The sequence below is a fragment of the Lissotriton vulgaris genome, chromosome 5 (genome assembly GCF_964263255.1).
Source record: "Lissotriton vulgaris chromosome 5, aLisVul1.2, whole genome shotgun sequence".
In the NCBI taxonomy this organism is placed as follows: Eukaryota; Metazoa; Chordata; class Amphibia; order Caudata; family Salamandridae; genus Lissotriton; species Lissotriton vulgaris.
The window spans coordinates 798,316,840-798,342,874 of record NC_141693.1 but is presented as its reverse complement, the minus strand read 5'-3'; the positions used below and the strand labels follow the sequence as shown (position 1 = coordinate 798,342,874).

At 45.6% G+C, this 26,035-nt stretch overlaps 1 protein-coding gene across 2 annotated transcripts in view; it reads right to left on the bottom strand.

Annotated features, from left to right (window-relative positions):
- SAR1A (secretion associated Ras related GTPase 1A) overlaps positions 1-26,035 on the bottom strand; it is a 212,798-nt gene that overhangs the window by 153,668 nt on the left and 33,095 nt on the right. The window lies entirely within an intron of this gene.

Below are 26,035 nucleotides of genomic sequence, written 5' to 3'. Positions count from 1 at the left end.
TCAGGAATGTATTCCAAATATAGAGAATGGTTTACATCCCCGCGCTGTGCGTCAGGCCCAAGAAGACGCGGCAGAAACAATCCAAAATTTGTCAACACTATGGAATAAACAGAAATTGCCGCGTGAAACGCTCCACATACACTTATGTGCTATTTTCAAGCCATTTTGCATTGAATGGCGACGCCACTAGATCGTACCGAAAAACATTTACCTTACCTGGTCTGTGGTAAAGCCACACCAGCGACCACCCAATGTCATTAGGAATCGTGCTTTTTGCTACGGCTGGCTTGACAGTGCTGCCACCTGCAAGTTGTATTTTTATCAATTCTTTTACGTATACATAGAATAGACTTTAGCTTCACCTAGAGGTGTACTAACCTATCACCTCACGCTTTTGGCAGTTTGGTGTATCATTCCTCCTGACAGGAAGTGTTTCCATTGAAATATACGAGGCACTATTTTGTATTCGAAAATTACACTATACATCATGCTGTTTGTCACGTTCAATTTTTTTCTCCTATATACATTCTATACAGAAAGCCCTCTGCACTGGCAAAGCCAATAGATGAAGCTTTCACGTTATAAATAGTATTCGTACATGTAAAATCTATAAAACAGCATTTGTGAATGCCTGTGTTTATATGCATAGGAATGTTAAAGCCCGACCTATTGGTTTTGCCAAGGCTTACTTCAAAAATGTGACTTCATTGAAAATGCAAATCAAACCGGGCGAGACCAGCTTGGGATTCATTTGATAGGTTGTTCTTTCACAGCTGTATAACATTTTTCCAAAACTGAAACAGACCGCCAGGGTGCAGTCGGGCATCCCTTTCTTCATTCCCTTCTCTGTTTCTCATGATTGTGTCTCTTCGCCCGCTCCTCCTCCCCTCCCTCTCACGTCTGCTTCTTCACAGCGCGTTGAAGCTACCTGATAGTCCAAGCGCTACACAATAAAAGACAACCAGACAATAAACGTCTCTGGTCCTAGCTTGGGTTTTTATTTGACTCTTGTAGCCACATTGCAATGGAAACCCCAGGACCGGAAAGTTCCTTTTGATTTCGCAGCACTTGGGAGACTTTGAATCGAGGCGACACAAGCTAGAACTACCAGTCCCAGAAAGCCATGGGAGAGACTTTGAGCAAGGTTCATGTTTGAACCAAATATGATGATCCCCGGGAGTGACCTCATTAGAGGTGATGCCGCTGTACGTGAAGGGATCTCAAGCCCTCTGGTATCAGGAGCCCCTTCGCCCTCCCTCAAGTACCACCTGATACTTTCCATTGCGCTTTTCCTATTACTTGGCCTCTTGGGGCAGAGCTCGCCTGTGGTTGTCCACGGTGTTTGAGTGGAGGGAATATCGCTGGGTATGTGCGTGCTGGGGGGGGCGGGGTTACTTTGACGGACACTGGCCCCATGAGCTTCGCTATACAATACCATTAGCAAATCAAATGGCTAACTTAATCAAAGGCGAGACCTATTGCATTTTTAATGCTTGTTGTAGATATCATCATGATCTAGTCTATGGCCAGTAGGAAGGGAAAGGGATAGATATATATATATAAATATATATATAAATATATATAAAACACTTCCCAGTGTTCACCGCCCAAACGGGGCTACAGGGCAGGAGGCGGACTTTAACTCTTCTCCATTTCCGCCCCATGGACAGGATTCCTGTGGCCCCTTTAACGTGGCCTGGGCTTTCCCGGAGGAGGACTCATCGGCTGTGACGTCACCAGCTTTTCTCCAATCAGGAAGCGAGGCGGAATTCAAAGACCGCCTCCAGGAAGAAGACGTTGCGAAAGCCGGGCAGAGATCAAGCGAGGAGAATCCGGAGCCGAGCAGCTTGGGCCAGGAGAAAATTCACCGCCGCGAGGAGAAGGAAGAAGACGGGCAGTCCAGCGTAACGGAAACACCAGGAGGCCAACTTTGTCAAGTGTGGCTAGACAAGGTACGGGGCCAGCTAAAGGGACTGTTTCACGGGCGGATGTGGGGTATGGGAGGTCTGAGGGAGCTCACAGGGCTGACTCTTGAGCTGTGCATGTTGTTTTCACCTCCCGAGCACACGCAGCCTTTCATGTAATATTCCGATAGTTGCACGTTACGGAAAGCCACATCTGGTGATAGTCCCTGGTGATTCCCTCACTCCCCGTTCCCCCTCTATCAAGCAGAGTACCCCAGAACCTACAGTAAGCTCGGGGATTTTTTTTTTCTTTACATGCCAGGAATAACTCCTGCTCGGCGGTGGCACTGAACACTGGAACTTCCACGCCTGAAACAAGGACTTCGCCTTCCTGTATAAAGACTGTTACTTGGAAATGCTTCCCCTCAAGGAGAGACTATTTGTGTTGTATCAAGTTTTGTTCCTCTAGAAACGAGGGCTATCTTTCATTTGACTGGCATGTATGGTGGCTACCAATAAAAGCACCTACTGAAATACGCAAAGTGGTCCCCTTCCCTGCATACCTAACAATATATTTATTAATAACTTATTTATAAGCTATGAAAAGTGCTGGCATGTTGCATTGCATCCACTGCAATGCACTGTATAAAAGAACATTAAGAATAAAAGCAGGATGTGTATGCAGAACACTCATATTATTAAAAAATGTAAAGCGATAATACAGTCTTTTACGTTTGCCTGCCCTTCCAGCGAAGGCATATAAAAGCAATTCTGGGTTGAGGGTTTCACATCACCGGTAGCCAAATGTTCAAATAGCATGGCATCAACACGAAGAAAACAAAATTAAGCTCTGATTCTAAATGAGGTTTGAGAGAGTTAAGAAAAAGATTATGCGAGCCTTATAAAACTATTCACCGCTAAATTCAAGAGAAACAGATGAGGTCAACATTACTGTAGTTCCCTTTCATGGCTAGAAGGAGCCTCCAAGATTCATTCCACTTTACTACCAATCCACCCAGGAGGCAAGAAGTGGTAAGAGGTCGGCCAAAAAACAAAACAAAAAAACAATTTTGAACAAGGTTCAATTGCATAATCGTAACCAAGAGATCTTGCACCTACAATAGTGAAGCTCTTTTTGCCTAACTTCAAGACATCCAGATTGGGCTGAGACAATGAAAAGGGGCCACGGGCTAAACTCTAATCTGGTAGATTGTCAAGTTGAAAGATCGATGCTATGGTTGCAGGACTACCTCGTCCCACAGGCCCAACAAAGCTCATTCCTACTTGCATGAAGACACATGATCTGGAGGGAAAAGACGATTGGCTGAGCTATTAAGGATCCAACAGGACTACGGGGCATAACGGGTGTGGGGTGTTCTAAAAAAATACGGATGAAACGCTCCCTCCAAAAGGTGCTACCAATCTAATCAAATCACAGATTCCTGAGCCAGTATCAACTCCCAAATGTGCTTGAAGGTAACAAACAGGTCAGCAGATGGAAAACCTTGGTCATGAAATTGGAGACAGGGAACTTTAAGCACATTTCCCACTTTAGGGGGACACTGGAGAGTCTGCAGAGCGGGTACATTAGCATTCACTAGAAAATAACCATATTCCGCAGCTTTACAATACCAATATACGCTCCACTGAATCATTACTGGAATTCCACTGAATCATTACTGGAATCCAGGGACCCCAACTGAGACATGACTGGAAGCTGGGACATCAGCCTAAACAATTGCTGAAATCTGAACCTCAAAATACACAAAAACAGGGATGTGGAATTCGTATAGCCCGACGCCCAGGACATATTGGGGTCAAAGGCAACTAGCTTTCATGTGCATTTTGTCCTTGGGACAAGTAGGCCCAACCCCCTACAGCACAAACCCTTTGGCTGCCAGTTCACAGTACCACATTATGAATCAGGGAAGGACATTGTCTGCAACTTAGTATGTATTTGTATACATGTGTTAATGCTGTTATTGCTGTTCAAACTTGTATTTATGGTTCATTAATGCAAAGCCTTTGTTATTAGGGTGAGCGCTCTAAATAAATGTAGTAAGCTCAGACTGCGCTACTGACTGATTTTAGTAGAAAAATGTATACACACGTTTTTAAAGTTTAGCAATATAAGGCTGTTTACTGCTCCCAGAATGATTTCTGATCGGGTGCAAATATTTGCAGAAGCTTGAAAGCAAGATTGATGATTATTTGCTTTCAAAATAAAACGTTCACAAAAAATGGAAATAGGAAAAACACATTTAGGTAAAACTACTGTGCAATTGTAGGTAACATTTCTTTGCAGCATCATTTATTAAAAAGTATTGATGTATGCTGGCATTTATTCATAATGGAAACTCAGTGTAACTCGTTTCGATAAGATTATGGGAATCAAAAATAAATAAGCACTGGTAAAGCCAGTAAGTCTGGAATTGGTGGTCAGCCTTTTTGTTTTGTCAATGTGAGTCTTGTTTAGGCATGCTTTTTGTAAAACCTTATTGGTGCGGGAGCTGCTGGGCCTTCACCATTATAACAAACATTGGCAAAAGCCAAACTTGTTTTTGGTCTCAAAAAGCAATCATTGCCACAGTAGTTGCACTGAACAAAAATACTTTGTGAGCCAATATGCTCCTTGTGAAAGAGCAGAATACTGTCACAGACAGACAGATAAATATTTCTCAATATGAGAAAAGATTAGAGAAGAGTTGGGGAAAACACTTAAGACATAAAAGGTAACAGATTTGCAAAGACTCAAAAGGGCACTCTAACCCTGGAACGATTGCTTACCACTACCTTCAGACCCAGTAAGTAGATCTGCAGAAATGTGACAAAATAAGGGAATTGTTAGTATTCTAACCCTACTATGGTATGAGCCCTGGCATAATCAGAAAGGCTAGATCAGAACTCTTATTTAATGAGATTTTGCCACAATTTGTCATCGCATTATATGGCACAAAAAGGGACAAGTGGATTTTGTTACAGGACAAGTAGATTTATGAAGCAACTTGCCCCATGGACAAGTAGATATTTTATTAAATTCCACACCCCTGTAAAAGCAAACGAGTTTTTAAGACAAATACAAAAATCATGAAATGGGCAATTCACAAATAGAAAAAGTCACATTTTTTATTGTAATGTTAAACTTTTGTAAATTTGGTTTTATTTCTAAAAAATGAAGCGATATTCTGGACTGTATTATAACACTGTCTTTTTTGTTTCTACTACATGCTCTCTTATGTCAGCACTTCAATTGAGGCTATGCATCTTCCTTACTCTATTCTGTGTGCTGTACTTTGCTGCTCCCACAAATCAAGTCAAGAATGCAAACTTATTTTTTAGACTTCAAGTTTAAACTCCTTCACAATTACAGGGCATTTAAAATGTTTTATTTTAGTATATATTATATTTGCAGTGCTAATATTGTTTAATTTTCAAAATAGTCACAAACCCATTTCTCCAGGCCAGTCCAGTCGTTTCTTCCCTTCTAATCAGGATTAGATTTGTTTAGAGGCAGCACAGAGTAAGGTAGGGTAATCAAAAAAGGAGAGTGGAGGGTCCAGGTGAGAATCAGAATGCCTAGAGCTACAACCATCAAAGTACACACACCACTGGTTGTGGTCTTTCAAGCATGGGGGGCGGAAAGGGCACTGTCAACTTGAGTAAGGGTACACATCACAGAACATATGCAATTTATGAAGCTTTCAGTCTGTGTGTCAAGAAACTGTTCGCAGTAGCTCTGTGTTGTTTCCTCCGCAGAGTGCTATAAGATTCAATGGAGCAGCTTAATTGATTGCTGAACACAGTGCCTCTTCTCCAATTAAGAGTAGGAACTTGAACAGAGCCTTGAAAGGAGGTGGTTTTAGAAAGGTCTAACAGCAGGTTTCATGGAGATGCCTGCAAGTGTTTGGTAACAAGAGCCCGTGAATTACAGTTGGTCAATAGTCAATAGACCGCAACACCGCCACCCTCGTGGACAACCTCGGACTTAAACAACTAGTCACTTCCCCCACCCACATCGCAGGTCACACACTCGACCCCATCTTCACATCCAGCAATCATGTCTCCTTCAGCCACACTACGGATCTCCTATGGACCGACCACTGCTGCGTTCACTTCACCTACAACAAGCCAAAACCTATCAACCACTCCCAACCTACCCTGCAAAGAAACTGGAACAAAATCACCACGGACCAAATCTCCGCATCGCTCCTTCGAAACTCCCCAGCCCTCTCCTCTAACGCCAACGAAGCCGCCGCCAACCTCACCCTATGGTTATCCAACACCGCCGACACCTTAGCTCCACTGAAAAAACGTCAAAGCAAACCTGGCAGCAAGAAAGCCTCATGGTTCAACGATGATCTCAAGAAGTCCAAGAAACTCTGCCGCTCCCTTGAAAAGGCCTGGAAAAAAGACCCAACCACCAGCACCAAGGACGCCTTCAAAAGCGCCACCCGCACTCACCACCAACTGATCCGAAAAGCCAAGAAAACAGCATTCAAGGATTGACTTGACAACAACGCCCACAACAGCAAGGAACTTTTCAACATAGTCAAGGAATTTTCCAATCCCTCGGCCAACTCCAATGACATCACCCCCTCTCAAACCCTCTGCGACTCCCTAGCCTCTTTTTTCCACAACAAGATTGCAGACATCCACAACAGCTTTGACAACCAACCCGGAAACCAACCCACCCTACCATCTGCTGACCATCTTCCCCCCACGAACACCCTTAACGCCTGGAACCCAATCTCCACTGAGGACACCATCCGCCTGATGAATTCCATCCACTCAGGATCCCCCACAGACCCATGCCCTCACCACATCTTCAACAAAGCAGACTCCATCATAGCACCGCACCTCCGAGACGTCATCAACTGCTCCTTCAACTCCGCTACCTTCCCAGAAGACTGGAAACACTCTGATCTCACCGCCCTTCTGAAAAAACCAACAGCGGACCCCACCGAACTCAAAAATTACCGCCCCATCTCGCTTCTTCCATTCCCGGCCAAAGTCATCGAGAAAGCCGTCAACAACCAGCTCGCCGCCTTCCTCGAAGCCAACAAATCCCTCGACCCCTCACAATCTGGCTTCCGAGCAAAACACAGCACTGAGACCGCCCTCATCGCAGCAACAGACATTCGAACTCTACTGGACAATGGGGACACAGTCGCCCTCATCCTCCTCGACCTCTCTGCAGCATTCGATACAGTCTGCCACAGCACCCTTCTACAACGCCTCAATAACATCGGAATCCAAGGAAAAGCACTTGAATGGATCACCTCGTTCCTCACCGGAAGAACCCAGAGAGTCCGCCTTCCTCCATTCAAGTTCGAGGCCTCTGAAGTCATCTGCGGCGTACCTCAAGGATCCTCACTCAGTCCCACCCTCTTCAACGTATACATGAGCCCCCTCGCGGCCATCGCACGCCAACACAACCTCAACATCATCTCTTACGCGGACGACACTCAACTGATCCTTTCTCTCACCAATGACCCCAGCACCGCCAAAACTAACCTACACGAAGGAATGAAAGAAGTTGCCGAATGGATGAAACAAAGCCGTCTGAAACTGAACTCAGACAAAACAGAAGTCCTCATCTTAGGCACATCCCCCTCTGCTTGGGACGACTCCTGGTGGCCGGAAGCCCTCGGAAAAGCACCCATCCCGACGGACCACGCACGGAACCTTGGCGTCATCCTGGATTCTTCACTCTCAATGAACAGACAAGTCAGCGCCATATCCTCTTCCTGCTTCAACATTCTTCGCATGCTCAGAAAAACATTTCGCGGGATCCCCTCCGAAACAAGGAAAACAGTCACCCACGCTCTGGTCACGAGCCGACTGGACTACGGAAACACCCTCTACGCAGGCACCACCGCTAAACTCCAGAAGAAACTCCAACGAATCCAAAACGCCTCAGCCAGGCTCATATTAGACATCCCACGCAACGAACACATCTCTGGTCACCTTAAAGACCTCCACTGGCTACCCGTCAATAAGAGGATCACTTTCCGACTGCTCACCCACGCACACAAATCACTCTACGACATCGGACCAGATTGCCTCAACTCTCGACTGTCCTTCTACACCCCCTCCCGCCAACTACGTTCTTCCAACCAAGCCCTCGCCACTGTACCTCGCATCAACAAGACCACCATGGGAGGCAGATCCTTTTCATACCTGGCTACTAAAACATGGAACTCACTCCCCGCTTACCTTCGCCTCACCCAGAACCACCTAGCGTTCAGAAAGCAGCTTAAAACGTGGATATTTGACAAATAATCCTCCTCCCCTTCCTAAGCGCCTTGAAACCCTCTGGGTATGTAGTGCGCTATACAAATTTTATGACTTGACTTGACTAGAATAATTTGAAAATAGCTTCTTCTGACAAGACAGAAAAAGAAAAAGTGGGATGTCCATGGACTTTAAAAGAAGGCCAAAACCCCCATAGATTTGACCTTTTGGCAAGCGGTTTTAAGAACCAGATGTTGCTTTGTGGGAGAGAATGGTCTGGCATTTAAGGCAAGATTTCAATTCATATGTAGAAGTTTCATGACATTTTATATACAAGGCATTAATACTAAAACCACTACTTTTGCACTAGAATGCTAAGGAAATCTTGTATGTTACTGTAGTAGGTAATGCTTTAGTTTAGAATGTTTAGGGTTGTATTCTTTGTATTTCATGTTATCCTGAATGTATTCCTTTGAATGGCTTACTGTGTTCTGGGCTCGTGGTTCGTTGAGTAACAGCAGTTGCTAGAAGGACTCCGGGTCGTTAGGACGCTAGGGGCTTAAACAAAAACATCAAGGTGGATGGTCACCCACTTCCAAAGATTCAGGAGTTATTGGCTAATCTGGGGGGTGCTAAATGGTTTTCGTTGATAGATTAAAAATCCGCCTATCATCATGTCCCTCTGTCCAAAGAATCCCAAGAATTTACCACTTTTGTCACTCCTTTGGGGCCTTCAAGTTTTTGAGGCTTCCATTCGGGTTGGCCTCAGCAGCCAGCGTATTTCAGAGGTTAATGGATACCTTGTTTAAAGACTAGAAAGGTGTACAGGCGTATCTAGACGATATTCTTATTTTTGCTGAAAGTCTGGATCAACACAACATTCTTTTGAGAAAGGTTCTCTCATTGTTGGGTGAGCGGGGAATGACTAAGAGGACAAATGTAAAATTTGGAGTGAATCAACTCTTTTATTTGGGTCACACTATATCAAGTTCTGGCATTAGACCCAAATTTTCAGTGGTCAAGGTGTTAAAAGAGGCTAAAGCTCCTATTGAAAAGGACTCGCTTCGCTCATTCTTAGGGCTAGCTGAATATTACGCTAGATTTGTTGGTAACTACGCTCAGATCGTGGGGCCACTTCGGACTTTGCTTAAGAAAGGTCAGAAATTTGTGTGGTCAGATGTTTTGGAGGTGACTTTTACTAAAGGTGAAAGATGATTATTTCGGCTCATGCTTTACATGCATTCCGTGTTGACAGCATGTCTACTATTGCTGTGGATGCAAGTATGAGTGGATTAGGGGCCGTTTTAAGTCAAGAGGTTAACGGTAAGGAACTAACGGTGGCTTTTGCTTCAAGATCGCTATAAGAGTTTGAGAAGCACTATAGTACCATAGAGCGTGAAGCCTTGGCCTGTGTTTGGGTGGCTCAGAAGTTTAAAATGTATGTCTGGGGTCGAAAATTTGTGATGTCAGATAACAAGCCTCTTTCTTTTATTTTTAGTAAAGTGTCTGGAAGCAACAATTTATCTCCAAGATTGACTAGACTGATCTCTAAATTGCAAGAGTATATTTTGATTTAAAACACATCCCAGGTGAAAAACATTTTCGGGCTGATTGGCTATCTAGAATGTCTTTGGATAGAGATGAAGATGAGGATGTATTTGAGGATGAAGTAGAGTGTGTGGCATTAGTGGATACGATTGAAGAATGGAAACCGTCTATTTCAGAAAAAGATTGGAAGGAGGCGGGTGAGAGAGATACGTTTTGTCTAAGGCAATTGAGTTTTCTGCTGGGAAGTGGCCTGAAACCAGGTATTTGTCTGGGGATTTGAAGAATTTTGCTCAAATCTCATATGAACTGTCGGTTAAAGAGAACATTTTACTTCGTGGAGATAAATTTGTTCCTCCTTCTGAGCTTAGAAAGGATATCATAAAAATGGCTCATAATGGTCATCTAGTGGTGACTAAAACAAGTATGAGGATTAAATCGTATTATTGGTGGCCTGGTCTGGACATGCAGGTTAAGTCGGTGGTGGACAATTGTGAGGAATGTTTGCTTTCTGATAAGCATTGGAAGACTTCTTGTGTACCTTTACATCCACCTGCGTTTCCGGATGCAGCCTGGGGAGAAAGTCGGGTTGGATTTTTCTGGGCCCTATAATGTGTTACCGGAGGAGAGGAGATATCTAATTTTAGCGGTGGATTACTTTTCAAAATGGTTATATTACAAATTTGTGAATTCCCCCAATTCTGAGAATACCAGTTTGTTTTTGGAAAAGTTATTTTTGTTGGAAGGCGCACCTCAATTTTTGGTGACTGATAATGGAACTCATTTTGTTTCGGAGAAAATGTGTACGTTTTTGACATCTCAAGATGTAAAGCAGCTTAGGGTAGCCCTTTATTCTCCCGCTTCGAATGGTTTAGTGGAACGGGGGAATAAAGTCACAAAAGAGGGTATCCAAACAGCTATTGCTTCCGGTTTGAATGTGGGGAAATGTTTTGAAGAGAAGGACTGGAACTATAACACTTCTCCACATTGTACTAAAGGAGTTATGCCTTTTGAGCTTCTGAGAGGCAGGAAGGTGCGTTCAGCGTTGTTCCCAGCCTAGTTAGATAAGAAATGTCCGGTGGCTGGCAGGAAATGCATGAGTAAAGATCGTACAAAAAAAATTGTCGGAGGTGGTTAAAGAAAAACAGGAAATAATGAAGAAAAAGGTTGATGGAAATAGGAGAGCAAATAATTAGGTGATTTCCGTGGGTGACTGGGTCATGATCAAAAAGCCGTTTAAAGTTGCCAAAGGGAATTCAGTTTTTTCTAATCCAATTCAAATGGTCAAGATAAGTAAAGGGGCTGCTTTCTTAGGAGAGAAGGTGTGGTGGAATTTGAGGCAGCTGGTGAGGAGGTCTGAAAAACAAGCTGTTTTAGTAAAAGTAAAAATGTTTCGGATAAGTGTGGTTGGACTCACTGGTTACAAACAGGAGGGGGTGAGAAGGTTATGATTCAGAATGATGATAGTCTGAGTTCTACTGCTTCTAGTTGCCCTGCTTCTTCTTTTAGTCGCATAGGAAGACTGAGAAAAGTTCCTACAAGATCCAATGAATTCGTTAGATATTAATCACATGGAATGACCTGTAGTTTTTCACTTGGTTCAATGAAATTTGTTTGATTTTTAAGTAATTCTGGTTATTTTGATTCTTTATTTTTTGCAGATAAGGGGGAGGTGATGTAGTAGGTAATGCTTTAGTTTAGAATGTTTAGGGTTGTATTCTTTGTATTTCATGTTATCCTTAATGTAATCCTTTGAATGACTTACTGTGTTCTGGGCTCGTGGTTCGTTGAGTAACAGCAGTTGCTAGATGGACTCCGGGTCGTTAGGCCGCTACTGATTGTGGGTGAATACTTATATGGAAATAAACTATACTTTCTTCACTAAAGGAACCTTTTGTTCTTCCTACAGTTACTGAAAATAGTTGCAGTATAAAAACATCTATTTATGATGGTCCTAAACTGCTCTCTAATAATGCAAGTACATAGATCAGCATTAAAGCAAGATTTGCTTAAAAATGTATGTGGTTGAGTCACAGGCTTTCCCTTCGGGGTCACAATGCACCACATCAGTGAAAAAATCCTTTCAGAGCAATTTAAAAAATATATATAAGACCTTTGAATTATTCACAAAGAAGAATAAAGGACACATTAGGTAATTACATCTGTCTTACAGTCTTGCTATTTGTGCAAATCAGTAGCAAAGGCACATGATTATGAAAGAATCCTCTTCTAAAGCGCCAGACTGTCTTTCAAATTTAGCACAACATGCCATCTATTTGTCCCCAGATACAGACATGTGCAGATGCTACACGTAGTACCATACCCAAAAAGTTTTAGGAGCATGAAAAGACCATAGCTGCCCCCCCACCCACTCCCACGTAATGCAACAACTGACCAGGAAGCTTTTTTAAGCTCAGCTACACGCTACCACACAAGACAAGGAGAAAGACCCCTTTAACATTGAAGTGTGTGGCCTCCAATGTATTGGAACGAGTGGCTAGGAGGCTTTCTAAAGCTAAGCCACATGTTACCATGATCCCGGTAGCCAGGCACAGAAGGTGACTCACTTACATGAAAGTGATTAGCCTGTTACTTGGGATCGGCTGGTTGGATCCGGATGATTGCAGAACCAAATTCTTAGTTGAAAGACGATTGCTTAAAGTGGTTATTTGAACAATACGTATTCATGTGAGAGAAATATTGTTGTCATGAAGAAGGTGGTCATTAACTATATTAATAACCAAAAAGTGTCAACGCCCATGTTGTGCTAAATTTGAAGAACAAAAGGGCACATTAGAAGACGATTCTTTCATAATCGTGTGCCTTTGCTACTGATATGAACAAATGTGTAAGACAGATGTAATTGTCCAATGTGTTCTCTCTTATTCTTGGTGATTATTTTTAATTGATGTGAAAGGATTTGTTCTAACTTTAAAAATGGGAGCATATGCTCCTGTTTTGTGATATGTATTGTGGGCTAGGTCCTTTTTTAGGTCTCGCCTGTCGATGCGCATGCGCATCGAGCAAGCGAGACTATAGGGGCTCATCGACTCTTTATCTAACTTGCAAGGAATCGTGGCGATTCCTTGCAGTGCCCGTGACTTTTAAGGTCAATGCGCATGCGCATTAAGCTTATGCGCATGCGCATTGACCTTAAAAGTCACGGGCGCGTGCACGTCCGTGTTTGTTTACCCGCTCCGCCCCCTCCCGCCGTGTCGCATTTCTCCTCCCCCTCCCCTCCGTCTTGTACTCAACCTCTCTCCCATCTCTCTCTCCCATCCTGGTATCTCTCTCTCACCCTTTCTCCTCCCACCCTGCCGTCTCCCTCACCCCCCTACCATCTTCCCGTCTCTCTCACCCTCTCTCTCATCCTGCCGTCTCTCTCACCCTCTCTCCCAGCTCGTCAGCCAGGCTCCCGTCTAACGCCGTCTGCAAGCCTATTTTGTGTGCTCAATCCCCCCCCGCGCCTCGCACCAGACTGCCCCGCCGCTCGCCATATGCTCGCTCGTTCCCTCCCACTGGCAGCCTGCGGCCACTGCTGAGAAGCTTGTTTTTTCCTGTGAGCTATCAAGCACCCCTTGCTAACGGCCCACCGTGTACCACGATCATATCCTGTTTTTCAGCAAATAAGCCGGGATCTGTGTACCAGTCTTCCTGAATACGCATTACACACCGCAGACACACAGAACAGAAGGTAACACAATGTTTGTCCGTGGTCTGTATTGCAGGCGAGTGTTTTGGAGTCGCTTCCATGCTTGGCTAAACATAATGCTACACTTCTTTGGTAGATACTATTTTATTTCAGCACGGTGTATGAGACGTTTGTTTTACCCTAATGGGACGTTTATGTCACTCACTACGACACCTTTTCAAGATGGCCACTGCTTGGCTGCCAGAGATGCCGGCTCATGGCTTTGACCTCTCCGTCTTACAGAGAGCAGCCAGAGGGCAGGGGCAGCTACGCAGAGCGCAGCCGCCATGCCCGCGTTTTATACAGCGCTGCGAAGTCTCTGTTTGTGGAGCACTGTGATAAACAGCGACCTCCCTTATGTAGGAAATTCTGCGCATGCTTTGGTCTTAACTTGCTGATAGCAGGGGTCAGTTATTACCTGCTTGAATTGTACTCATTTAATCGACCCTAGAAGGATGAAAGACTGAGTAGATTATCTAGGACTCTGACCTGTGACCTTTTGTTTACGCATAGATCTCACCAAGAGATGCTTTATTCCGCTGAGCTATCTCACTGATTCCCTACACGTGCTCTCCGTGTGCAGCTTCTCTTGCACCATCGTGTCCCAAGCTTCCTCTATACATGTTCAATCCGAAGTCATGTCTTGTGCACAAAGCCAAATTATGCTGCTTGCTTGCAAGCATAGCTGCGCCGGAGGCCACGGCAGTGGAGTTGTGAGGCCCTGGCCTTGCCTGCTAATCTCATAACCGCCATTTTGAAGACACGGTTACTGTGGAGTGAGTGTATGACGTGCATAGTAGGACACCCGGTTATGACTGGGTTTTAGACCCTAAGGGACAGGAGGCCTAGTGTGGATCAGTTCCACTTTACACAAATGTAACAAAGCACAATACAACCAAATACAAGAAAAGCACGAGCCACGTGTGACATATTCCAACATGTTTCCTTTCCAGGCCTGCACGGTTACCTCTGCTCTGAGAACACGTGAAAGGATGCGGGTGACCAGGGGGCGCAGTGACTTTCTAGGCTTTTTGTGGATGCCATGCTGTTGAGGGTTAATTAATTCCACTAATATGTTTTCATTAGATGAGACTGTTCTGTACATGGACACAATACACCAGTAATTTTTCATGAACATGACCTGCGGTTTTTTTTCTAACTGAGGGATTAAAACCTCCTTTTCTCCCCTGCACTACAAGAGACAGATTTAATGTTTACTAATTTGATAACACCTAGTATTCCCATATTTTATTGCAGTGATACACGTTGTGTACCCACAATTGTAATAATAAACGTTAAGGAGTTCGGCCCTTTCCAGTATTGAACGTATTCACACAATGCACCCACGTTGTCATCTGGTAACCACGCTCCCCATGCCCCATGCCCCTGACCGACACACAGCAGCAGTGTGTGAGGCTAGGGCGGCCGCCCTCCCGCGTGAGCACTGTGCACGCGCTTGTGCTGGAAGCGCGCGCGCTCGTGGTTGTGGTCTGGGGTTATCTATGAAAATGCGAGCTGCTGATAAACCACGATACTTCTAAAACGTTAATTTATTTTCTAGTTTCTTTTCAGTGTTGACAACACTCTTTCCAAGATTAGCGTGGTGTGGTCACGATTGCACATTAAAGTCTGATTTGTTGTGCGTGTACATGAACGGTTTATGGCAATATACATCTTTTCTTGTAATAAGGTAATACGCTGTTCGGCGTGTGTTGGAATAGTGTGCAGTGCAGGCCCCCAACTGTCAATACGGAGGTCACGCGCACGCGCAAACATCAGGGGGCATTCAACTCCCGAGTTAAGTTTAAAACTCTGCAATGGGGTGGCGCAAATCTGCAGCACAGATAGCTCAGATTCTCCCGTGGAAGACGCAGACGTCTTAGTTCCCCCTCTTTCGCAGACATGTTGGATTCTTTTCAATTCTGTTTTTTAGACATTTGGAATTGTAGAAAGTACTCACTTGGCAAGCTGAAGTTTCAGGCAAGCAGTAGGGATGGCTGGGGCCTCCTGCCACAGCAGTAGAACTGCACATGCAAGTATTATCACACTCTGGCAATACTGCAGGCACTGACTGAGATACTCATTCGTTTTAATACTAGGTCAGCTGGGGTCCCTGGCATTTAAAAAAAAAAAATCTTGAATGTGAGTTAGAAATATTTTGGTTCAAATCCGCAATTATGTGGCAAGCAATGGATTATGTAATAGGTGTGATGAATTCATAATTATGTGAAAAATGCTGTTGCCTCAGAATATTATAAGTCTAGTGGCTTTGATTACGACTGAACTCAGCAAGTACTTCTGTGCTGTTGATGTACACACTTCCAAAGTGGACCTCTGTAAAGGTGCCAATACCCTGGCATCAGGAAGCTGAAAGGCTGATAAAACAAGAGGATTAGGAAATTGTAGCTGAACGTAGACATGCAGGAGTGGGGCAGATATCTAAGTTCAGTGTTGCAAGCTTCCCACGTTTGATTGCAGCTCCCATGGAACGCGTTGGGCCCACTGGTGAAACCCGATCTCCCGCCTTCTCAGGAGCTACTCACCCTCACCCACCCTCACTCACCCTCACTCACCCTCACTCACCCTCACTCACCCTCACTCACCCTCACTCACCCTCACCCACCCTCACTCACCCTCACTCACCCTCACTCACCCTCACTCACCCTCACTCACCCTCACTCACCCTCACTCACCCTCACTCACCCTCACTCACCCTCACTCTCACTCACCCTCACTCACCCTCGCTCTCACTCACCCTCAACCCCTCACTCACCCTCACTCACCCTCACTCACCCTCACCCTCACTCACCCTCACCCTCACTCACCCTCACCCTCACTCACCCTCAACCCCTCACCCTCACACAGTGCAATAGGTCTCGGAGCATTTGAGTTAGAGCTTTTAGAAATGTTTATGGCTTTTTTTTTTAATTCTTTAGCATTGGCTACAGGAAACAAAAATGCTAAAGATTTACACAAAAAGCCATAAACAATTCTAAAAGCACTAACTCTAATGCTGCGAGACCTATTGCATTTCCAATGCTTGTTGATACAATTGTAATCTGTGGAGATTTGTCTAACATTTTGAAAAACAATTCTTACAATATCATTAGTGGCACTTACAGTACTTAGGATTGGCGTTATGAGCACATGGTGAACGAGATTTGAACTCTGTATGTATGAAGGAATAGTTGGTAGAACTGATGTTGTGCATTGTGATCCCGAAGGGAAAACTTGTGACTGACAGTCTTAAGAGATCTGTCCCTATGGGTTGTAGGGCCTCATTTCATTTAAGTATGCTTTAAATGTCTGATTAATTATCAAGGACCCCCTGAAGGAATGAATACACCAGTCGTAGGTCAGGGAAAAATGAATGATATATAAATGTATTTACCTTTTAACTTTAAGTCTAGATGATTAATTTGTTTTCCTTATTTTTAGAACATACTGTGGCTCCTCCAGAAGAAGGCGCTGGTCGCCGAAACGCGCGTCGAGAAAAATAGATTAATTTTGCCACTTTTTATATTTGTGATTTTTGTGAGAAAATTATAATTGTGATATTTATGATAATGTTTTGCTGCAGAGAGCCACACCCATACACGCAGAGCCACACCCATAAACACACAGAGCCACACCCATAAACACACACAAACAGAGCCACACCCATAAACACACACACACAGAGCCACACCCATAAACACACACACACAGAGCCACACCCATACACACACACACACAGAGCCACACCCATACACACACACACACAGAGCCACACCCACACACACACACAGAGCCACACACACACACACACACAGAGCCACACACACACACACACAGAGCCACACACACACAGAGCCACACACACAGAGCCACACACACAGAGCCACACACACACAGAGCCACACACACACAGAGCCACACACACAGAGCCACACACACAGAGCCACACACACACAGAGCCACACACACACACAGAGCCACACACACACACACACACAGAGCCACACACACACACACACACACAGAGCCACACACACACACACACACAGAGCCACACACACACACACACAGAGCCACACACACACACACAGAGCCACACACACAGAGCCACACACACAGAGCCACACACACAGAGCCACACACAGAGCCACACACACAGAGCCACACACACAGAGCCACACACACAGAGCCACACACACAGAGCCACACACACAGAGCCACACACACACAGAGCCACACACACAGAGCCACACACACAGAGCCACACACACAGAGCCACACACACAGAGCCACACACACAGAGCCACACACACAGAGCCACACACACAGAGCCACACACACAGAGCCACACACACAGAGCCACACACACAGAGCCACACACACAGAGCCACACACACAGAGCCACACACACAGAGCCACACACACAGAGCCACACACACACAGAGCCACACACACACGCACACAGAGCCACACACAGGGCCACACACACACGCACACAGAGCCACACACAGGGCCACACACAGAGCCACACACATACACACACAGAGCCACACACAGAGCCACACACAGAGCCACACACAAACACACACACAGAGCCACACACAAACACACACACACATCCACACACACACAGCCACACACACACAGCCACACACACACACAGACACACACAGAGAGCCACACACAGACACACACAGAGAGCCACACACAGACACACACAGAGAGCCACACACAGACACACACACAGAGCCACACACAGACACACACACAGAGCCACACACACACACAGAGCCACACACACACACACACAGAGCCACACACACACACACACACACACAGAGCCACACACACACACAGCCACACACACACACACACACACAGAGCCACACACACACACACAGAGCCACACACACACAGAGAGCCACACACACACACACACAGCCACACACACACACACAGAGAGCCACACACACACACAGCCACACACACACACACACACACACAGAGAGCCACACACACACACACACAGAGCGCCACACACACACACACAGAGAGCCACACACACACACACAGAGAGCCACACACATACACACAGCCACACACATACACACAGAGCCACACACAGAGCCACACACATACACACACAGAGCCACACACATACACACACAGAGCCACACACATACACACACAGAGCCACACACATACACACACAGAGCCACACACATACACACACAGAGCCACACACACACACACAGAGCCACACACACACACAGAGCCACACACACACACACACAGAGCCACACACACACACACAGAGCCACACACACACACACAGAGCCACACACACACACACACAGAGCCACACACACACACAGAGAGCCACACACATACACACAGAGAGCCACACACATACACACAGAGAGCCACACACACAGAGAGCCACACACACACACAGCCACACACACACACACACACACACACACACAGAGAGCCACACACACACACACACAGAGCCACACACACACACACAGAGCCACACACACACACAGAGAGCCACACACACACACACAGAGAGCCACACACACACACACAGAGAGCCACACACATACACACAGCCACACACATACACACAGAGCCACACACAGAGCCACACACATACACACACAGAGCCACACACATACACACACAGAGCCACACACATACACACACAGAGCCACACACATACACACACAGAGCCACACACACACACACAGAGCCACACACACACACAGAGACACACACACACACACAGAGAGCCACACACACACACACAGAGAGCCACACACATACACACAGAGAGCCACACACATACACACAGAGAGCCACACACATACACACAGAGAGCCACACACATACACACAGAGCCACACACATACACACAGAGAGCCACACACACACACAGAGAGCCACACACACACACACACAGAGAGCCACACACATACACACAGAGAGCCACACACATACACACAGAGCCACACACACACACACACAGAGAGCCACACACACACACACAGAGAGCCACACACAGAGCCACACACACACAGACACAGAGCCACACACAGAGCCACACACATACACACACAGAGCCACACACATACACACACAGAGCCACACACATACACACACAGAGCCACACACAGACACACACACAGAGCCACACACATACACACACAGAGAGCCACACACAGAGCCACACACACACACAGAGCCACACACACACACAGAGCCACACACATACACACAGAGCCACACACATACACACAGAGCCACACACATACACACAGAGCCACACACATACACACAGAGCCACACACATACACACACACACTGAGCCACACACACAGAGCCACACACATACACACACACACACAGAGCCACACACATACACACATACAGAGCCACACACATACACACATACAGAGCCACACACATACACACATACAGAGCCACACACATACACACACAGAGCCACACACATACACACACAGAGCCACACACATACACACACAGAGCCACACACAAACACACACAGAGCCACACACAAACACACACACACACAGCCACACACATACACACACACACACACACACAGAGCCACACACATACACACACACAGAGCCTGGGTCGATGCTGCCGATTGTCTTAACGCCGCTGCCGGCCCGCTATAATTAATTAGTTATGAACAGCCAGCCGAGCAGGACACTGGCTGGGGAAGGTGCAAGTCTGCGCACTTGCCTTGAGTGACTGACTCTCGACGAGGAACCTGGTCCGCGCTCCCCGGCTCATTACTGGCACGCAGCCCTTTGATAAAGCGCCTGCCGGCCTCGCCAGCGCGGCCTCCCAGACACGCGACTTTTCAAATGTAAAAAGGTGAATCCAAAGAGTGACACAATATTGACTAGCTGGCTGCCGACGCGAGCAATAAAAGGTGTTGTGTTATTGTGAGTTTAGTGCTGCACAGATGAGCCACAATTAGTCTTGTTTATCCGTACACAGTGTAGAAAAACTATATTTCAAACTTTCCTCGCACACAGTATGGGTAGTAACCCAGTGCTCCCCACACACACACGTCAGGCGCAGCACAGACACCAACACACTGCAAGCTTCAAGCAAGAAACACAATGCCCTCTCACACAGAGGACGGATGCAAGGAAGCAGTAGTGAAAGTGCCTTTCTCTTACAGGGAATACGTGCAGCACATAAAGCAATCGTGTAAGCTTCGACCAAACTCACAACTGTCAGAGCACAGGCAAGCAGCAAAAGTGTGCAGTTTCCCAATACAGACACAAAATGGGCAGGAGTAGCAGTGGGAGCTTCCTTCACAATTATGACAAGCAAAGGCAACAGGTGTGCAACATTCCCCCACGTGACACAGCACGGAGACCACTGACAGCAGCACAAGAGGCTTGTCTTGCACATGGCATACAATATGGATAACATGCAGCAGTGTAGTCTATACTCACAAACATACAGCCACGCACACAGCTGCAGACAGCTAGTGTGAGCTTCCCTCACTCACAGAAAATAAACGAGTGCACTCAGTGCAGCCCCTCAAAACAAGCAGTTCAAGCTTCCTTCACATAAAGGGCAGGTACAAAACAGAGAAAATTATTAACCGTGTGCCTGCGTGCACCTCTGAGGACAAACAACACAAGCTTCCATAACAGACACAGAACAAAGTGTGGACATCAGCAATACACCATTCACTCATAAACCCAGAAAATATAAAGCCTGGTCAGTGGTAGAGCTAGACTGGCATTCCTTTAGAACATGTACACTCGGACAAGTAAAGTCTTCTCCCACTCCCCTCCACAAACACACGCTATAGGACATAGAAAGCAGCAGTGAAATAAACCACGCAGAACAGGTACAGCACCAACGGCAGAAGTGCAGGGGGCTTCCCCATATTAAAAGTAGTCAGAAGTGCAAGCTTCTCGTACAAAATCAGAACAGTGACAAAAAGTGTGGAAGCAGTGGTGAAAAGTTCTTTGACACGTGTAATTGGCACAGCAAAGGCTGGACTGAAAGTACAGGCTCCCCGTGGATGAAAGCTTACAAGGGGAACAAACATGGCAGTGTGTTTGCTTCAATAAGGCCTGGGAAGAATAAGCAACCCTAAATGGTGGTCCTCACACCACAGCTAAAGTAAACACCACGGCATACTCCGACTTGGAATACATCTCCACCCCCACAAAACTCCACACATATGCAACAAGTATACAACTTCAAACCCAAAACACCTAATCCATAACATACTGACCACAGCACACAGTCCACCCAAAGAACTGATGATATGCCCAATGGTCATCAAAGGAGATTCTGAGGAAGGTGCAAGTCTGCACACGTGCCTTGAGTGACTGACTCTCGACGAGTCTCCCCCGCTGCTTGCTGCTTTTGGTGACCTCACTTCCTCCCGTGCCGGACGGGCGCAGCGTGATTTCAGGGGCAACCCTTAAAAATGTTTCACCCGCGCCAGCAGGGCCCCTCAGCTGTCAGCACGCCACTCTCCCAGAGTAATCCTCTTAACCAAATTTACAGGTGGTTATGGTGGAAGCCCACCGTACTCCGGTGGCTATGTTGGCGGCGGAGGTTGATATGGTGGAAACCAGGGGGGTGGATATGATAATCACAACAACAGAGGTGACAGATTTGGCGGTGGAAGTGGTGACTAGACTTTCACTGCAACTCGTTGCACGAACACACAACCATCACTAGTATGGAAACAAAACACCCAAGATATGGCATGCTGCCCCCATACAGTGACATCAAAGGCAGGAGCAACGGTGTGCAGGCAGTCCTAGGAGGGTAGCACAGAGCCACGGGCATTAGTGCACACAACATGCGGAGAGAGAACACAGGAATCACATGCAGGCATCAGACTCCGGCAGTAAACAAGCAACAACGCGTGGACATCCCAGACCACAACACATAGGCTTCCCAAGCAGGAAGGAATGCACGGAGGCATCCCAGCCACGGAAGCAAAACCAAAGTGCACACGGGAGCGTTTCAAAAGAGAAAAATAGGGACAGATTCCAAAGCAGAAGAAACGCAAACAGCAACCTGCATTGGACACTCAACATGAACACGGAAGTGTGCAGTACCCCGAATGTACACAAGCCCCCTCTCCACCGGGGAAGCTCCCTTCCTTTGAACATTTCAGCATGCGGAGGGTGAGCTCAGCCGCTCGCCTGCTGTAACTTTAAACGGGCATGGGTCTCCCGCATACCTCTGCTCCAAGCACGCTCCCTTCCCTCAGTGCTCCTCGGTGCAGCGGGCTCCGGGCTCTCACCTCTGTCTGTTCCGCTGCTGCAGTAATAGGTGTCACCGGGGACAGCAGAATAGCGGCAGCTGGACCGAGCTGTGCGTGCGCTTTGTGCATGTTGTAGGAGCCCTTTAAAAATAATGGCAACTAAATGTTAATAAGTCATGTGGTGCCCGTTTTGAATACTGGAAGGGGATGGGCCGGTATGGATGTCTTCATCAGTCATATTCACAATTAGACCACCGATTCCAGCTTAACGTTGGTCTGAGCAAGTTAAGAGAACTCGAGGTCATTAAGGGGATCGGCAGTAGTTGAATATGACCAAGCTGGGTTTGCTTTGATGGGAGACTGCGGCTATGGATGAAATGGTCTCTGCAAACGTGCAACCTCTTGGCTTGCTAAAGGACCTGTAGCTGTAGCATACCATCAGGGGCAACTCTTAAACATGTTTCACCCGCGCCAGCAGGGCCTCTCAGCTGCCAGCACGCCGGTCTCCCCGAGGAGCGCTCCACACAACCACGTTTCTTCGAGGCAAAGAAGAAATGCCTCGGAGAAACGCGCCGCCATTTAGCGACTGGGGGGGCGTGTTTTTATAAGTTGAGTGACGGATGACGTCACGGCTTAAAAACTGCAAAAACACGCCCCCGAATCGCAAAAAGACGGGGCTTGAACAGAGTGACTGCCCCTCTCCTCCAATGGCTGGCCTCCGTTTAGGAAGCCAGCCAATGGAGAAGAGGGGCGGGTTCAAGCCCCACTGTAGCCAAAATAAAAAATATCAGACTCTGTCCACTGCTTGCGGAGTGCGACGGAGGCCAAGACCTAAAAAGGACAAGTAGATATTTTAACAGGGTAAGTAGACTTCTAAAGCATCCGGTGCCTAGGACAAGCACATGTTCTACAAATTTCCACACACCTGCACTATTACTTCCTTCCAAAAGAGCATCTGCACTGGCATGGCAAAGTTAGGAGTTCTGCTCTATTCCCAAACAGCCACCAGTCCCCCAATAGTGTCTACATCAGGCACCATTCTCAAAGAATCACCAGACTGACCATGATTTTTGTCTGCACCTATTCAAAGCACAAACCATCACAAAACAATGAGATGGGACGATTTTGCGCCTACTATATAAGGAACAGAATGTATATTGCCTTATAACTTTCTGCCAGTAACTAACACTTAATACATTTCTTTAGAAACATCTGTATGCTTCTTTTAGCACACAGTCAGCTTTGAAAGGTTCTTGATTTAGTTGCATTAATGCTACAAATATAAATAATGAAAAGCTCAAGCCATTTTTTTGCCACAGATTGGACTTACAGCATTTGAGGAAGAGATAATGCTGTGAGGGTTCCTTTGTCTGAATAATCCGAGGTTTGGTCGAGCACAAAAAATATTTAAACACTTTAGAACATTCTCATAACAAATGTAAAATGTAAAAATGAATAAATGGAGCAGACACAATCATTCTTCAAATACAGATTTTACAATGTGTTTCAAGTTGTGTGTCATGCTTTATACATCATTTTAGATGTGTGGTTAGAGTGAACAAGCTTGAATAGCGTGTTATGCTAATTAGGGCTGTACCGACATTTGTAATAAACTATTCCTACCCGCCTTTCTTTCCACAGATGATGATAAACTGCAGACAATGGGAGAGGTTTGTGTATTCTGCTGTGCAAGTTCTCAAAAATAAAGACGAAAGTGGAATTAAAAATGAAGTATAAACAGCTACTTTATGCAAAAAGAAAAAAAACAACCAATATACTTACTGCACTACTGACAACATAGCTGCAAAACATTATCACATAGGGCTTCATTAAATTCATTCTGAAATCTCCTGTCCCTTCATGTAAGCAACTAAAGCTGTACCTTGAACTAAGCACAGGGACATCCAGAAAGAATGGACAACTTTTCATTTAAACTAGTGATGATGGGTACAGAGCTTTAAGGTGGCCCGCACGGAAAGGATCCGTAATGCTCATTTCCTGGTAACTTGCTCATAGCATAAACAAAACTGAACCAAATTCATTAAGGTATTCAATTGCCCTTATGAATGATGATCAGAATGGCAAGGAAATGATCGTACCAGTCAACATCAATTGCTGGTGGACAATTAAATGTTAAAGAGTTCTGCTAAGTTGAGGCTGACAGTTTGCCTCTTATTGTGGATTGGGTTAAAAGGGAGTTGCTGCCAACCAGAGAAGACTGTATGTAATACAGCAGAGATTGGCTATGGGATAAACCGATGTTAAAGTCTTCCAAAAATATACTGCATCAGCTAGCTATTTAACTGGGTGGAGTCGACAAAATGGGTTTCAGTTATGTGAAAATTATAAATTATGTGAAGGAAGGTAATGCTGGAGACCACTAGATGCTATTTTGAAGCATTCAGAGGTGAAGTTGGACATAATGGAGATGTGTTAGCATTTTATGGAAACCGTGAAAAATGAGGACAACACCACCATGCTTTAGATGCCCAACTTCCCATAAGACACAATATCTTTGTAGGAAAAGCGAGCCCATAATTCAAATGGGAGTGTGAACTGAGCGAAGGTTTAGTAATACATAAGCAGGTTGATAGGTGTGTGAAAGGATCAGTAATTTCAGTGTAGTATTAACTTGAATATTAAACACTTTGGCATCTGTGTGGGCTCGCTTTGTTTCCAGGGAAAGAGCTACAACTGTTGGGCAACATACAGCTAATGTGAAATGCCACAAGTAATGTTAATAGGCAGTTTTAACGTGAAAGACAATTTCAGGTCAGAGCACCTGATAGCCAATGTTGAACATTGAATGTGATTGAAGTCCACCTTGATGCTGACAAATCTAGGAAAATAGTGCTGAAAATAGTACTAGATTGAGGTCCACATGGATGCGGACACATCTAGGGAAATAGCAAAAAGGATATTCGAGAAAGCCTTACACTACAAGTGAATCGTTAAAGAGGCTTAGCAGTTAGGAAGATGTAAACTGATTAAGGATTAATTTATATTATAAACAAATGAGTATTATGCTATTGGAAATGCATAATACACTCAATGGGAAAGGGTGAACTATCTGTGCAAATTTAATGTGGCACCACAAAACCACATAGGGAAGAACCACAAATGGATCAAAAAGCTCTAGATGTCACAATCAATGCAAGTAAGGGGAGCTGCCTTGTTGAAGGAACAGGACTTTCAGTCCAACATGTTTCTGGTGCTTTTCGTTGAAAGTCCCAGCTAAACACCAGCCAAGCACCAGGAAAAATCAGTGCCTAGAGGTGGCGGACACCAAAATCTTTCAAGCAGTATCACAAAGTTTGCAAGTGCAGTGGTCTGTAACGGAAAGCAGCGCAGCATTCATGGAGAGTGGTCTGTCAG